Below are 15,705 nucleotides of genomic sequence, written 5' to 3'. Positions count from 1 at the left end.
ATACTGAATTTAAAAAAAATGTACAGTGCTATTTGAAAAAAAGAAGCTGATGTTCATCTGTCAAAAACTGGACGCAATATATTTTTTTTATTTAGTTGGTATTGAAGTGTTTTCAAAAATAAGCAAGATACAGCATCAAAGGTTTTTCGTCAGTCACCCTGTATGTAATTCTAAAGACCACTCAAATGGGGATATTATGATATCAATCGACGCGTCTTGAAATGACAAATATTTGATACCATTGCGCCAAAACGCTAACTCTATAAATAAAGCCGCAATCTATAATTGAAAATCAAAAACTTCCATTTACTTTGCATGAGTGTGAAAGAGAGCGGTAGATACCCTTTTCAGGTTAGTTTTGGGGACTTCATAAATAAAGATAGTTATTTACGGGGGCAATTGACTTCTTAAGAGGGTTCACAGTAGGATGTATAATTGCAAAGATGACACTGAACCAGTACAATGCCTTTAAAAGGGAATAGCCGAATCCGAAATCCCCCGTAAACTACAAATGACAGTTTTATGAAGTGTTCTGACAGAAATCAGTTGGAAAATATTTCAAGTTTTGTCGATTTTGTCGCTTTATTAATCGAGTTACACATTTGGCGCAATGATATCAAATATTCGTCATTTCAAGACGCGTCGATTGATATCAAAATATCCCCATTTGAGTGGTCTTTAGAATTACATATAAAGTGTGCGTTCTCCTTTGGTGCAATTTTTCCGTTAAAAAGACAATACAAATATCTAGTAGGTCTAACAGAAGATAATCACACAATATGGTCACTACATAAAGATGAATCAACCAACAAAACAGTGTTTAACAATTGAACTTTTCATTATTTTAGTGATTTTAAGATAGCACCCTTGATTTTCACAGTCGACTATACAAACCCTATACCGTTGGACAGCTTGTCAAAAAAGCTTTCGACCAGTGCAATAATAAATGTGGGGTGCCATTTGAAAAAAATGAGTGTTTGACATTTTTAGTTTGTTGTATTTAAAAAATCGCAGTAGGCATATCGTTCATGCAACTGCAATATGTCACAAGCCACGAAGCAGAAATTTTTCAGGAGACGATTAAAAGTGGCTTACGACGTCTTGATACAATGCAGTGGGGTTACAACATATTGGTTACAAGCAGATATAATATAGAAATATTTGTTTTTAGGTTACGACATATTGCAGGTGGCTGAACAATCATGTTCTCTGTCCAATGATACAATAAAGTATATTTTCACTTTTTTGAGGGTTACGACAAATTACGGTTGCATGAACGATATGCAACTAAGCACGTTATTGAGTAAATACTCAACAGATGCTGCAAACATTCAGGAATCAAACAGCGTCAATTATTTTAATTTATGTGTAACTAAATATTTGGAAGGTACGAATTTTTGAAGGGACCCCTGCAATTCGGAATTCTGGTAAAAAAAGCGCCACTGATCAAAAACGATGGCAGATAAGTAAAAACGACCTGTGTAGATTTGATTCACAATTTAGCTTTGAATCCAAAAATGAAATCAAACTGGGTAGGTTCCATTTAAAAAAAAATAACTTTAGTGTTTTTATAATATTGACACACCCTGTATATATACCGCAATATTTTCCGAATATGCAGTGGAAGCGTAGCTATCACCTAGAAAAAAGAAAAAGTCGATATCTGTAAAAGACAATTATCCGTAATCCCAATACAAAATCATAATCCTTATTCTGTATCCTTTATGCCACCATTATCCATCCTTTAGATATCGATGTATTGATGACAACAAAGCCACAGATGGAGCTTCGCAAAAAGAACGAAATGTTGCATGGCAATGGATCGTCCAAGAGTACAATGCGATAGTAGTTTCTGCCCCAAGGAGGGTAAAACAGCTAAAAATCTTATGTTCAAATTTGTGGAGAATAGCCAAAAAAAAAAAACAGTAGCTGAAACAAATGTAAGTAAATAGGTACCTACTAGTCAAAGTTTAATTTTTACATATGTATGTACATTTTTAGAAAAGAAAATTTTTGGACCAGGAAAATGAGAAATTTGATGTGGACGACGAAAAACGGAGGATAAGGTTTGCTTACAATGTAACAACTTAATAAAGGTTCTACCTCTGATAATATTTATTTCAGAAAAACAGTCTAAAACAGGTGGTGGACAATATGAGGCTCAACTGTCTGAAGTAGAAGCCCGAGTCTTGGCAATGGTGTAAGTACAAGCTAAGCCATTGGCAAATACACTGCCCCAAAAAAGTTCTGGATATTGCTGTTTGTGAACAAGAAAGGAAGAACAGGGATCATAATCGATACACATATGTAATTCCATTCATTTTCAGCCAAATCAATACAGAATGGAACTAAAAAAAAAATTAAAACCTTTGAAATTAAATAAAATTAAAAATAAATAAAAGAAAATAATTTTTGTTTTAATTTCAAATAATCGGTATTTCGTCTTCGTAACCGTATAACTTATCTAATACGACGAATTAAGTTGTCAATATCTTCCTGGGGGATCTGTTGCCACAAAATAGGGAACAAGTCACTCAACTCCCGAATATTCTCTGGATAAGGCAAATAGTCTGCGAGAGTGTTTCCAAGGTCTCAGGCGGGTTCAATGGGGGTTGAAGTCCGGAGATCGTGCACGTAGCTGAAAATGTTGAATTTCCCGCAAATCTAAGGTTTCCAAAACCAATTGTATCCTGTGCAGACGAGCGTTATCATTCACATATCGAGAATATCCTTAACTTTTTTGGGGCAGTGTATTTACGATGACGACAACGTTTACCATGTCGGTAAATATCACATAGTCATATAGTTTGTGACAATTGCGAACAGTTAATTTTGTGATTAGCTATTTCAAAATTGTAATCATTTTTAGATTTAATACTGTCTTCAACTCATGGAGCACTGATACCCAGTCCCATTTTCAGCCCCACTTATTCGTTGAGCCCGGAAAGCCCAGAACCAATTGGTGGTGGACTTTCTCATATTTGCACCACTCCTGTTTCTGAACTTCATAATGAAGATCTTTTTTAGATTTAATACTGTCTCCAACTCGTGGCCAGTATCAACTTGATTCTATGATGTTACGTTGCTAAAAAATGAATAATAAACTGGAAAAGCGTAAACGAAAAGTTGTGATAATTGTCCAGAAACTGGAAGCAATTAAGCGTCTCGATAAAGAGGCCTTGTTAAAAAAAATGCTGCAGATTATGGCGTAGGAATAAAGGCTCTTGAAAAATCTTTTGCATATGTAGAGCAACAACCCACTGCAATCGCAAGTGATGTTTTACTGATTAAAAGGTGGAGAGATATTGCGACTAGGAATAGAGACAATGGGCCATATCACGACACCCTTATTAAATTTAGTCATGACTCTAATTACGATGGTGACGCATTCATCTCTTTCTAGCACGTTATAATTGCATAAATCTATATCGTTTTATGTTTATTTTAATCACGATTTTAGTTATCGGCAACTTTAATAAGAGTGTCGTGATACGGCCCAATATGTTGAAACTAAAACTTATTAATTCGATTTTCAAATAACTATTTAAATAACATAAAAAATTTCTAACAATTATGTTGTTAATTTACTTTAATATGATGAATTCAGGAATTAACCTCCGTATTATCCGAACTATCAGTTATCCGGAATGGCTTGGGATATTTCGGATAACCGGGTGGGTACTGTATTCCATTTACTTAGGAATTAAAAATGTTTTACCCAATACGAAAGTTGCCGGGTGGCGCTTCCATTTAGGTTACCAATGAAAATTGTACTCTGTCCAATTTACATTTTGACAGTGAATTACCTATTCTTCAATGGTTGGCAAAACGTCGATGTCAGGTTTAAATGTTATTTATTAGAAGAAATGACATTATTGATAAATGGCGGTGACAATGTCGGCTTTGCAAGGCATCAGCCAGTGTCCGAAAAAATTCATTTTTTTCGCATGGCCATGTGTCACTGCGACAAATTATTATTCTTACTTACTGCTGGGCAATGGATTTCCCCAAAATATTATTGCCCATGAAGTAGAAATAAGGCAATGAAGCGCCCATACTATGGTAGACTCGACTTCTTTTTGCCGTGAAATATGCGAACAACATTTAATGGACCACCCGATGCAGATTGGGGGTTTAGATCAAAATGACATGTCCGTTGTTGTAGAAATTGATGCATCAAAATTTTTCCACAGGAAATACCAATACAATAGAGGGCAATGGAGGGAAGGACATTGGGTTTTCGGGGGCGTTGAAAGGAACTCCGAAAAATGCTTCCTGGTAGAAGTTCCCGATAGAACGGAAGTAACACTATTGGGTATTATACTCGTAGAAAGGTATTCAGATGTTTTAAGGGACACTGTTTTGCTTATTAAATTATTATTTAATGACATCTGCTTTATTTTTCTTGTAAAATACGAGTATAAGTTTTTTGTTACCTACAGATTTTTAGTTACCTCTTTTACAGAATTAGAGTTACGTTGTTTTTAATTTTTATGTGCCATTTTTATACTTTTGTCTCTCCGTACATGGAGGTTCACACTCAAAATGTTGAGAATATGTGGATGCGGGCCAAAAAAAAAATCTTCGCCGCCAGTATGGTACATCCCAAGCCCTATTTACATCGTATCTACACAAATCTCTGTGGAGAAATAAACATAGAGCTGTAAATAAATTTATTTGTTACTAAATTGTAAACGTCATTTATTCGAACTGTCACTTGACGTTGAAAAGTCATTTTAACTGGCTAGTAGCGTTAAATTGACAGCAGACCAGTTATGAATTTAACAAGTTAGTAGAGAAATTTGAAATTTGGAAGGATAGTAGCGTTTTTAACATTTGAACATTTTTATTTCTTTGTTTCATACAAATTAAAATTAAATGTACAATTACAATTTCCGCTAAACTGCAGCCCTCATCTGTGATCGTAAATCTTCTTGTTGTTAAATTCTTTGTATTCCGTAAAGTGACGATAATATATTTCTCAACATCTTCTACGTCCTTCACCGTCAACGAGAGAAGCTCGTCACACCGGCAAGCACCAAAAATTCCAAAAATTGTAATCACTTTATATAACAACCAATAGTCATCAGGAGCTTCAACAAGAAATTTTTCCACTTGCTCTTTTGTTAAAACCCTTGCCTTCTTCGGCACGTAACGCTCATTTTTTCTCTTGAGAAAAGCAATTACCTTATGAAATCTACAAATGTCAAGTTAAAATATCACTTTTTTGACAACGTCTGTAATAGGAAAACAAACCTGCGAACTTCAATATTTTCTTTAATTTCCAGGCAGCTTTTTAACATGGACCATTTCGACCACAAAGAATTGGGGCTAAATTTGTCTGACAGTTGGTGACGATACACCAAAAGAACGTCTTCCGTTACACCAGTTACGTTATTGTTTTTCTGCAAATTTTTAAATTCTTCATATTCTCGTTCATATCTTGCTAAAGACTTCGCTGGCAGTTAACTGGAAGCCACATTTATAGCTTCCTTTTTGATTTCTTCTGGCACGTTCATTTGAGAAAAAATCTTGACGGAAATAAACAATTTGAACAAACGGCGCGTTGTCATAGTAATTGTACTTCTAAGGTTTCTGAGTTTTGACCAATAATTTGGAAGAAAACAGAATTTGATCATTTTTAATTTTATTCGAATTTTATTTAGTTGTTTACAATTTAGTAACAAATAAAATATTATACAAGACACGCCAGGTAACTGGTTTTACTGGCTCAAGGAGGTAACTGACTCGTCTTCGACTCGTCAGTTATATCCTCCATTCGCCAGTAAAAACCATTTTACCTGGCTTGTACTGTAAAATACTATTTCGGCATAAGTGTAGGCAAAGGTGCGACAACATAACTTCCTTTTTTGAAATGCGCGCCATTCAGGCTGTAGGGGTCGTAATGGGGTGGGAGTGGTCTCATTCGAGAGCCGTGGTTCTAAAGTTTTGTTTCCTACCCTTGTCAATTGCCATCATGCAATCTGTACATAATGCAAGAATTTGGCGAAACTCCGACATAAGAAGAGTAATACTCGTAGACAAAAATCGAGAAAAGGCATCATTTTTAGGAGATGAAGGCTATGGTATTGCACCTTGATTAATGACACCTTTTAAAAATCCACATAGGTACTCCTGAAGAAAGGGCTTACAACAAATTATTTACTAAAGAACAAGTCATTATTGAAAGATCTTTTGGACAACTAAAGTAAACATTCCCAGTATTACAGAACAAAAGTTCAATGACCACTAAAATCAGTACCAAAACTGATTATTTGTTATTTTATTTTACATAACACAGGGCTTCCAGCGACAGTGTAAAAAAATTATATGATTATATGACTTTGGCTACTATAAATATGACTAAAGTATGTATAAATATGACTTAAAAATAAATTAAGACCATATTTTTTTGTCTTCAAGTTTATTTGATTTAGAATAAAAAAGAAACCGTAATATTAACAATTATAATAAAATAACATTTTTAATTTACAATGCGAAAATTTCCGATAATAATGCGGAATCTGGAAAAGTGCCCCGAATGCTTGCAGCGTTTCCACGTTGAATGGCAAGGGAAATCCTCTCAAAAAGGAATTTCTTAGATTTTGAATCCCCTGATTCCGCGATAAGTCGGTCTCCGATGACATTAATGAAATCTATTGTTTCTTTGCACCAAGGGCCAAAGGTTTCAAAGGCTAAACCTTTAAATATGTAGTTTGACGAAATAATTGAACTATATTTGTTATGTTTGCGTTTGCAAGCCATTTCAGCGGCAAAACCTGAGACTTCAGATGTTTTCAATACGTAACTGTCTGCAAGTGTATCTACGACAGTAACGTCCCAAACCAAAATTCTTCTAACAAAATATAAAAAGGAATTCTTTCTTCCGTTTTTTAATAAACGAATTGATTAAAGCACTTTTGCGTTTATTAAGGCTAATTTTTTTGGTTTCAGCAGCATCTTTGGTTTCCATATTTTTGATTTGCTGATAACCTTCCAAAAGATCTTTGGCTACTCTGACCTCTACTAGGCCTCCCTTCTCAATTGCAGAATCAAGTCTCTCACTAGCTTGCTGTAATATAGAACAGGCAGCTTTATTTTGTTGGAGGACATTGCTTTCTCGCGTTTTTAATTCACTCTCCAGAGCTTCCAAAGATTTTGATTCAGTAACGACGACTTCAACTGATGTTTGAATGGATTTTAATTGATCTCTTAAATGTTCTTCCTCACAAATTCTTTTCTTTGCTCCCTCATTCTCCAGATATCCTTGATAACTTTTGTGGGCTAAAGTTGCCATTTGAATCAGCTTCTTTGAGATTCGGGTCTGTTTTCATACATTGCGAGACCATCAATAATATTCAACCGGGCATTCAAAGTCCTACATAAGAGCCCAGTCTTATCATCAGTTAGAATTCTCTTCGATGTTGAAAAACCTCTCTCCACATCAGCGCTTCCATGAGATAAAGACAAAACCGCCTTGACCACTTTCGTGATATTAGCATATTTTAGAGTAATGTCATCTGCATGTTTAATTTGGAAAACGTCTTTCCAAAATTTTTCGATGCAGTTGCCTTCACCACACGTCTGATAATTAATTACACATTTTTCACATTTCAAAAGAGACCACCCATTTGTAAGTAGAGTGTTATTTATGTCCATTAAAGGTAATTTCTCTGCTATTGCTTGGACATGACGTTCACTAGAGATTTTAATTTGGTGTGGTTGCAAAATACGGCAATATTTTAAAAATGAGCTGTCGTTAATAGATGACTTTTTAAGAATATGTTTGGCCACTGCAACATTATGGTCTCTTACACCTTTGTAAAAAGTAACGCGATCCAATTCTTTAAACTCCGGATTATTAAAAACCTTTCTGGTATTTACTCCAATGTTGATCTCTTGAAGAGGAAGGTAGTTACCAACATCAAAAATTTTAGCTTCCGAGTCATTACGTATATCAAAAGAAATATTATTCTTGAAAATCTTCGCAACAATGGTGTTAAACAAATTTAACAACTCATCTTACAAAATCTGTATCAGAGGTTCATCTTTTTGAAAAAATCGAGTAAAATGGGTAATAGTTGAAGTACTTTCTACAATGAAATGCAATTTTGGTTTTAAACATTTGTCTGCCAAAGCTATGGTGATAGCTTTGTATTTTGGCGTACTGGTCAACTGCTTCCTTTTGGACGGAATGTAGTTTTTTGCTCACGATTCTTTAATGTGTAGAACAAAATAAGTAGGAAGGTAAAAAATATGATCAAAGTCATATTTATTCCCAGTTTTCATCAAAAATATGACAAAAAATGACATCTAACGTAAAATATGACCAAATATGACAAATATGACTCGCTGGAAGCCCTGATAACATTGTCAAATATTTAAAAATGGAACCACTGCAGCAAATTGAACTTGAAAATAATAAAATCCAACAAGAATTACCTATGAATAACATCCATTTTCGTGGCCAACAAAAAAAAAACGAGAAATAGTTCACATCATCTACGAACACAATTTATACGAGCTTTGAATAATAATAATTTTGTTGAAAGTATGAAGTAGTTTTTTCAATGTTATGGGTTATGGGCCGAATCCATACTTATTATAATGATAATAATTGTATTTGCGTGTTATAAATCATACAATTTTACACATTGTCTACAATTACCGAAAAAAAAAACAACAATATGGGTCATATGCATAAACCATTAGCGAATGCTTTTACTTGTATTAGTGAGAGATAGAAATACATGGACTTTATTAGATAGAAAAAGACAAATATATAGTATAAGCAAATGCTTATTCTTATGCATACTACCCTATTTCGCGGGCATTACGAATATTTAGAATATACCGGTGTCCCAGAACTGCCGCATGATATTTTAATAGCGTATTCTGGAGTGAAAATCAAGACTAAAATTGAAAGAAAAAATGTCGAGGGCCGTATAGTATCTATACCGTAAGCGATTTTCGCTGACCAATCATAAGATCTTTGTTAATTGCTTTATTAGGAAAGCTCATTACTTTGTTTCATTTCCATAGATTTTCATAATACGATAAAATTCTTTGAATTATTTGGTCCGCTGTAATCGAATAATAAATACATTGGACATTTCTTAACGTCATTTTGACAGTAATATTTTTTCTTAAAATCGAAAAGTGAACAGTTTTGAAAATGTTTACCGCTGCAGAGTACTATGATATGCTCATAGTTTATGGAGCATGTGGTGAAAGTGCTTACGCAGCCGTAGAAGCTTGCGCTGCACGTTTTCCTGCAAATGTATTTTTGCGTTTGGTGAATCGCGCTAGGAATACGGAGAATTTAGTACCTCAAACTAAAGGAGTTGGTGGTGTTACACAAGAGGCTCGCACTCCACAAAATGATGAGGCTGTTCTTCAGGCTTTTGAGGAAGACGGAACGTTAAGTATTAGAAGCGTCGCTAGTATGTTTGACATTTCAAAAAGCACAACACAGCGGATTCTAAAGGATAATCGACAACACGCTTATCATTATACGCGGTTACAGAATCTATTGCCTGAAGATCTTCCTCTCAGAGTGCAGTTCTGTGAATGGTTACTACAACAACATGAAGCAAATCCCAACTTTGTAAAAAGTATTTTATTTACGGATGAATGTTTTTTCTCAAGAAACGGAACATTTAACATTTAAATTTAAATTTAAGTGATAATATAATTTCAGATATTGTTCAGCCAAATATAACTGACACTATAGCAAATATAAAACAGAAGTATTTACATGGGAGATACTTTAAAGAACTGGAACAGCCAGAAATTAATATTCAGGCTGCTCCTCATGCATGGCTTAAGAAATCAAATATTCACCCTGAGACGAAGGGTTTTATATTTGCAATACAAGATCGTGTTATAAATACAAGAAATTATAAAAAAAACACATATGCGGTTTGCAATAGATAATTGATAAATGTAGGATTTGCGGAACTGAAGGGGAAACAATTGAACACATAATTTCTTCTTGCACCATTTTGGCTCAAAGCGAATATAAGAAACGACATGATATATTCGTTAAAATTATACACATGAATTTAGCTGTTAAATTCAATTTATTAAAGAATACACAACCACATTATAGTTATACACCAGAAAGTTGTTTGGAAAATGAAAATTACAAATTATATTTTGATCGAACAGTTTTAACTGACATTCATATTAAGCATAACAGACCAGACATTATTATTTTAAATAAACAACAAAAGCAAGCATATCTGTTAGATATGGCTGTCCCAAATTCACATAATATAACACAGACATATAACACAAAAATTAATAAATATTTAGAGCTCTCCGTTGCTATGAGAAATCTTTGGAGTTTAGAAAAAATTTTTATTTTACCACTTATAATTTCAGCAACGGGAATAGTACCCCAATCTCTTTTTAAAAATTTAAAAATTCTGGATTTAGGGAACACATTGGTAGTTGAAATTCAAAAAGGTATATTATTATACTCATGTCATATCGTGAGGAAATTCCTTAACATTGACACAGAACATAAAACACAACAAAGTCAAAATGCGGAGGCGAGACGTCGGTAATTATGTTGATAAGCACTGCACTATTACTTGATAATATTATCCGTAATAGTGTATGTACTCCGGCAAAATTGCCGTGCCGCCGGGTGGTGGAGGATTCAGACAAAAAGTTTAAACAAAAAATCTATAAGGACTTTGTGAATGAATAAAACTCTTCGAAAGAATAGAATACATTTTCAGTTAGCAATTGCTTAAAATGTTGTTTGAAGAATTTAAAGTCCATGTTTTTGAGATGCAAAGGAAGAGCATTATAAAATTTTACGCAATAATAGCGAGTGCTATTTTGTGTTTTGTGCAGTCTCGAATAATTAATGATATTGATAAGTTATGGTGCCTGGTTAAGTGCAAATGGTTTAACGAGCGGTAGTTGTCTTTATTCTTGTACATATAGAGTACGCATTGTAGAATATACAGTGCATTTTTTTTAACTGTTGCCATAGGTGCATGGTAAAACTTATACCCCCTGTTAACTTTTGTTCTGATGAAAATATTCAAACCATTTTTGGAACAAGGTTTGAAGATTTTTTAAACTATCGGACAGAATACAATTCAATATCCTAAACTGTCGAAAAAGTTGTGAAAAAAATATTTTCTAGCGCGCCGGAATGATGGTACGTCGAGCGGCCGCCAGAATAGCGTCCCTGTCGGCTCAACCAGCCAGCACCTGACCATCTCCACTTTTGACTTTTGTCACTTTCATTTAAAAAATAAATAGCGAGATCTCCTCGAGGCTATGATTAAAATAAATAACAAAATAAAATATAAAATCTAATTTTTGTTCCCATATCGTCTACTACGTTTTTGTCAAATTATTTACGTTCATTAATTTCAATTTTGAAGAGTAAAATTAGTAAAATAAACCTGCTTGTCGTTGTTTAAACAATATGCATTACGTAGTCTTATTAATGATCTATTACTAAAATAAAAATTAGCACCAAACCTGCAGTGGATCATAAGTTAACAGAGGATATTATTTTTACCATTCAATTATGTAATTCCCTATGGCAACAGTAAAAAAACGCATAAGAGGTCAACCAGAAACTGTGGATAAATTAAGGGCAAGAATAACTGAAGCTTGTGATTCCATTACAGTGCGACATTTACAAAACACGCGAAGAAATTTTCAAGATCGCTTGGGACATTGTCCAGCAGTCGAAGGAAAACACTTTGAACAATTCCTTTGACAATTTCTGTTAATTTCTTGAGTTACTTGTGCGTTAACGTTTTTACATTTTGTTTTTTTTTTTTAACAAATAAATGTTTAGATGTTCTGCCATCCAAAAGCTAATTTAATCATAGCCTCGAGGAGATCTCGCTATTTTTTAAATGAAAGTGACAAAAGTCAAAAGTGGAGATGGTCAGGTGCTGGTTGAGCCGACAGGAACGCTATTCTGGCGGCCGCTCGACGTACTATCATTCCGGCGCGCTAGAAAATATTTTTTTCACAACTTTTTCGACAGTTTAGGATATTGAATTGTTATCTATCCGATAGTTTAAAAAATCTTCAAACTTTGTTCCAAAAATGGTTTGAATATTTTCATCAGAACAAAAGTTAACAGGGGGTATAAGTTTTACCATGCAATTCCCTATGGCAACAGTTAAAAAAAATGCACTGTATATACAGGGAACCGTTATGAGGCCTATTCTGTAACTTTTGTGTTAAAATTGATAGGGATGTTAAAACTTTAATTATAACAGAATTGTTAAAATTTTAACATGGATGTGTATTCTGTACGGTAATTTTTAAAGCAACTGTTATAGATTATTTTTTAACACGCATGTTAACACTGACAACGTTGTCATATCATACAAATACGTTTCTCCTTTACTATCTCATATCATATCATAGTATCTCTTCTTGTTCTGATATTTAGTTTTGACGTCTGTCATCATATTTTTCATTTTCATCATTAAAAGATTCAGAAAATGAGCGTGCGTTCAAGACAACGCATTACAACACGGCAACTAGAAGCTCTTGTTGCCTTCTTGGAGGAGAATTTGGCGGAAAACAGAAAGCTGTTACAAAATGAAGCTGGGATAGTAGGTAGAAAGCAAATGGATAACTTAAAAACAATATTAAATAACGATCTTGAAGGTCCAAAGCGCTCAGTAGAAGAGTGGAAACGTGTATTTCACTACTTATTCGTCTTGAAGAAAGTATGCTTTTAAGGTCTTTGGGGATCTAAAAGCAGAAGAAGAAATGGTGGTGGGTCAGTCAAGGAAAAACCTCAGACTGATATCAAAGAACCAATTTTAAACATACCTACTACATACCTACATAGTATTGTTGTAATTGACGATGCACCAAACGTTTCTAAACCTGGAGTTAACATAGGCGGAGATACAATAAACCTTGTGGGAGACATAGAAGCAAAAAGATGTGATAATGAAGATGTTCAAACATATTATTAAATTATCTAAATAACAGAACCAGAGCCAATAACAATGGATGCACCTAATATGACATAACAGGTACCAGAGACACAAAGAAAACGAAAATTGCCTCAAGTGTCACTGCAAGACAATTTTAATCCAGTTGATCTTATAAAAAGCCAAGAAACATTGGCTTCATTTACGAAAAGTTTAGCTGAAAACATCAGTGACTTGGTCGAAGCTATAGAATATGCCGCCGACAAATTGTAAATCAATGTTAACTCATTTTTCTTCGTGGACCTGGACCTATTAATAATGTGTATTTGTTTTTTTCTTCTTTCCAATTAAACTATGTATCTATAAACGCATCTCTTTTCCTTTATCCTTGAAGGAAAAATATATTTGAGCATTATTTACCATAATGGTTTGTGAAGTTATAAATTCCACCATTTTCTTCTTCCTTTATGTCAGGATCAGGCCAAGGAATTCTAAAATGTTGACAGATGTTGCAACTGTAAATGATTTTGGCTGCTTAATGTAATGTAAAAAGTAATGTACGAGGGTCATCCAGAAAGTAAGGTTACAAGGGTTCCTGAGGCCGGGGGAAATTTTTTGTTTCGAAGTCCACCCAGAACACGAATACATCTCCTCTGCTGGTTAAAAACTTTACATAAGTGTGTAGAATGACCCCATACGAGAATAGCGTAAGTTATATTACTGTGTACTAGGGCATGGTAGGCAGTAAGGAGTGTTTTAACGTTTACTTCACTACGAAGTTGCCTTAATACAAACAGCTTTTTGGAAATCGTCTTCAACAAATGGTCTGCATGAGCTTCCCATGTCATTTTAGTGTCCAAATGGATTCCAAGAAGTTTAATGGTTTTACTATTTTCACCAATTTCCCGAAGCGAAAATATTATTGATTGTGTCTTATCTTTATTAACAACCAGTTTGTTTGCAGTAAACCATGTGAAAATTTGTACCTGTGTGTGCTCCTTTTCTATATTAAGAGACATGAGACTACGACTGAAAATACATAATATTGCATCGCGTACGTCATTATAAGAGATTTCTTTGAAATTAAATCATCCGGAGGTCTTGTGATATTACTTAGATAGTTTTGAAAGTTGGTTTCAGGTTGTTGCACGGGAATTGTTTTAACAAGTTTTTCGGCAATACCTGTGAAGTATAAATTGAAATCTGAAGCACAAATGTTATCACTGTTATCAGGAATTGGGTTAATTTTTTTTTTATTTTTGTTATAATTTCCCACATTGCTTTTGGCTTGTTCGCTGCTTTGTGTATGAACTGCTCGTTAAATGTTTTTTTGGCTTTACTTAATTCTTTCCTATACAAATTCCTGAAATTTTGATATGTTCTATTGTCAACGGTTTTGTTATTACGCAATATATTTAGGAGCTGAAGAGTATCTGTCATTTTCCCCAGTTTCTCACTGAACCAATTATTTTTTTTATATTTGTGCTATGTTTGGGCTGTATTTTAATTAAGGGAAAGCATGCATTTACATTGTGGGCAATCGTGCCCAAGAATGTTTCGAATAGATGGTCAGAATCTAGTTCGCAATTTTTGTCAATGATTGAACAATTTGTGTTTTCTATAATATTGTAAAGTGTGAATAAACCATGCTCAGTAATTGGGCGATGGAAAATTTCTTTTTTTATTGTAGTGTTCTGCGTTGTTGGTTGGAAGAAACTCATGCAAACAGCTGAATGGTCAGATAGTGCAGGGTTGAAAACTTCGATAGAGAATTTGTCTTCTCTAATATTCGTGAAGATGTTATCTAAACAGGAAAGTTGTCTGGTAGGTAAGAAAACAGCTTGTTGAAGACCAAATGAAATAAAGGTGTTTACAAGAGTTACTGCTTGTTTTTCTGAAGTATTAAATTTGCAGTTGAAATCGCCCGTTATTATTATATAACTTTTGCGATGCTCTGAACGAGAAATTATAGTTTTTCAATAAAGAGATCGAAATTGCCAGCAGGGGGTCTGTAAATCGTACAAAGTCGACATCCGTTAAAAGCGATTCCTGCTATTTCACAATGTAACTCTTCACAATATTGTACCGTATTTAGTGACTGCCAGAGCTTTAGAGAATTATGAATTAGTATTGCCACACCGCCATGTTTGTACTTGGATCTATAGAAACAGTGTAGTTATCAATACTTCATACATCTATGTCATTTGGTGAAAGCCAGTGTTCATTAAGACAAAGAATTTCTATAGGATATGCTGATTGCAAGAATGATTCGAGTTCCAAAATTTTGGATACAACCGACTGTATGTTTATATGTAATATGTCAATGATTGAAGTTATGTTTTGGATTGAAACATTAAAAACTTTTTGAATTAATTCATTAACCACTTAGGTGATGAAGAGCTACAGTACGGTTATTTTCAGCAAGATGGTGCGACACCTCATACAACTAGTGCAAATCTTCAGTATTTAAGTGACTTTTTTGCTGATCGTGTCATAAGTAGAGGTACAAATACGCCATGGCCTCCGCGTTCGCCGGACTTAATTCCCTTAGACTTTTCTGTGTTCGGCTACTTGAAAAGCGAAGTGTATAAACGAGAAATGAATAATTTAAATCAGTTAATGGAAGAGATTACCAACTGTTGTCGTAACATCAATGAACAGATGTTACAAAATATTTTTGAAAATAAGAAAATGAGAATAAGAAGATGTTTATAGCAAAATGGAGGTCACTTCGAGCCATTTCTTTAATTTTCATTGCTACATTTTG

The 15,705-nt window shown here is 34.1% G+C and overlaps 1 long non-coding RNA gene across 1 annotated transcript; it reads left to right on the top strand.

Annotated features, from left to right (window-relative positions):
* The first annotated feature begins 1,925 nt into the window (after nt 1-1,925).
* On the top strand, nt 1,926-3,015 carry LOC138132237 (uncharacterized). The gene is made up of 4 exons (XR_011160033.1): nt 1,926-1,940; nt 2,002-2,066; nt 2,125-2,200; nt 2,870-3,015. It is a non-coding gene; the product is annotated as an uncharacterized lncRNA (long non-coding RNA).
* The last annotated feature ends 12,690 nt before the right edge of the window (nt 3,016-15,705 follow it).

This window comes from Tenebrio molitor, chromosome 1 (genome assembly GCF_963966145.1).
Source record: "Tenebrio molitor chromosome 1, icTenMoli1.1, whole genome shotgun sequence".
NCBI classification, from domain to species: Eukaryota; Metazoa; Arthropoda; class Insecta; order Coleoptera; family Tenebrionidae; genus Tenebrio; species Tenebrio molitor.
Note: the sequence above shows the minus strand (reverse complement) of the source record. Positions and strands in the feature narration are given on the sequence as shown.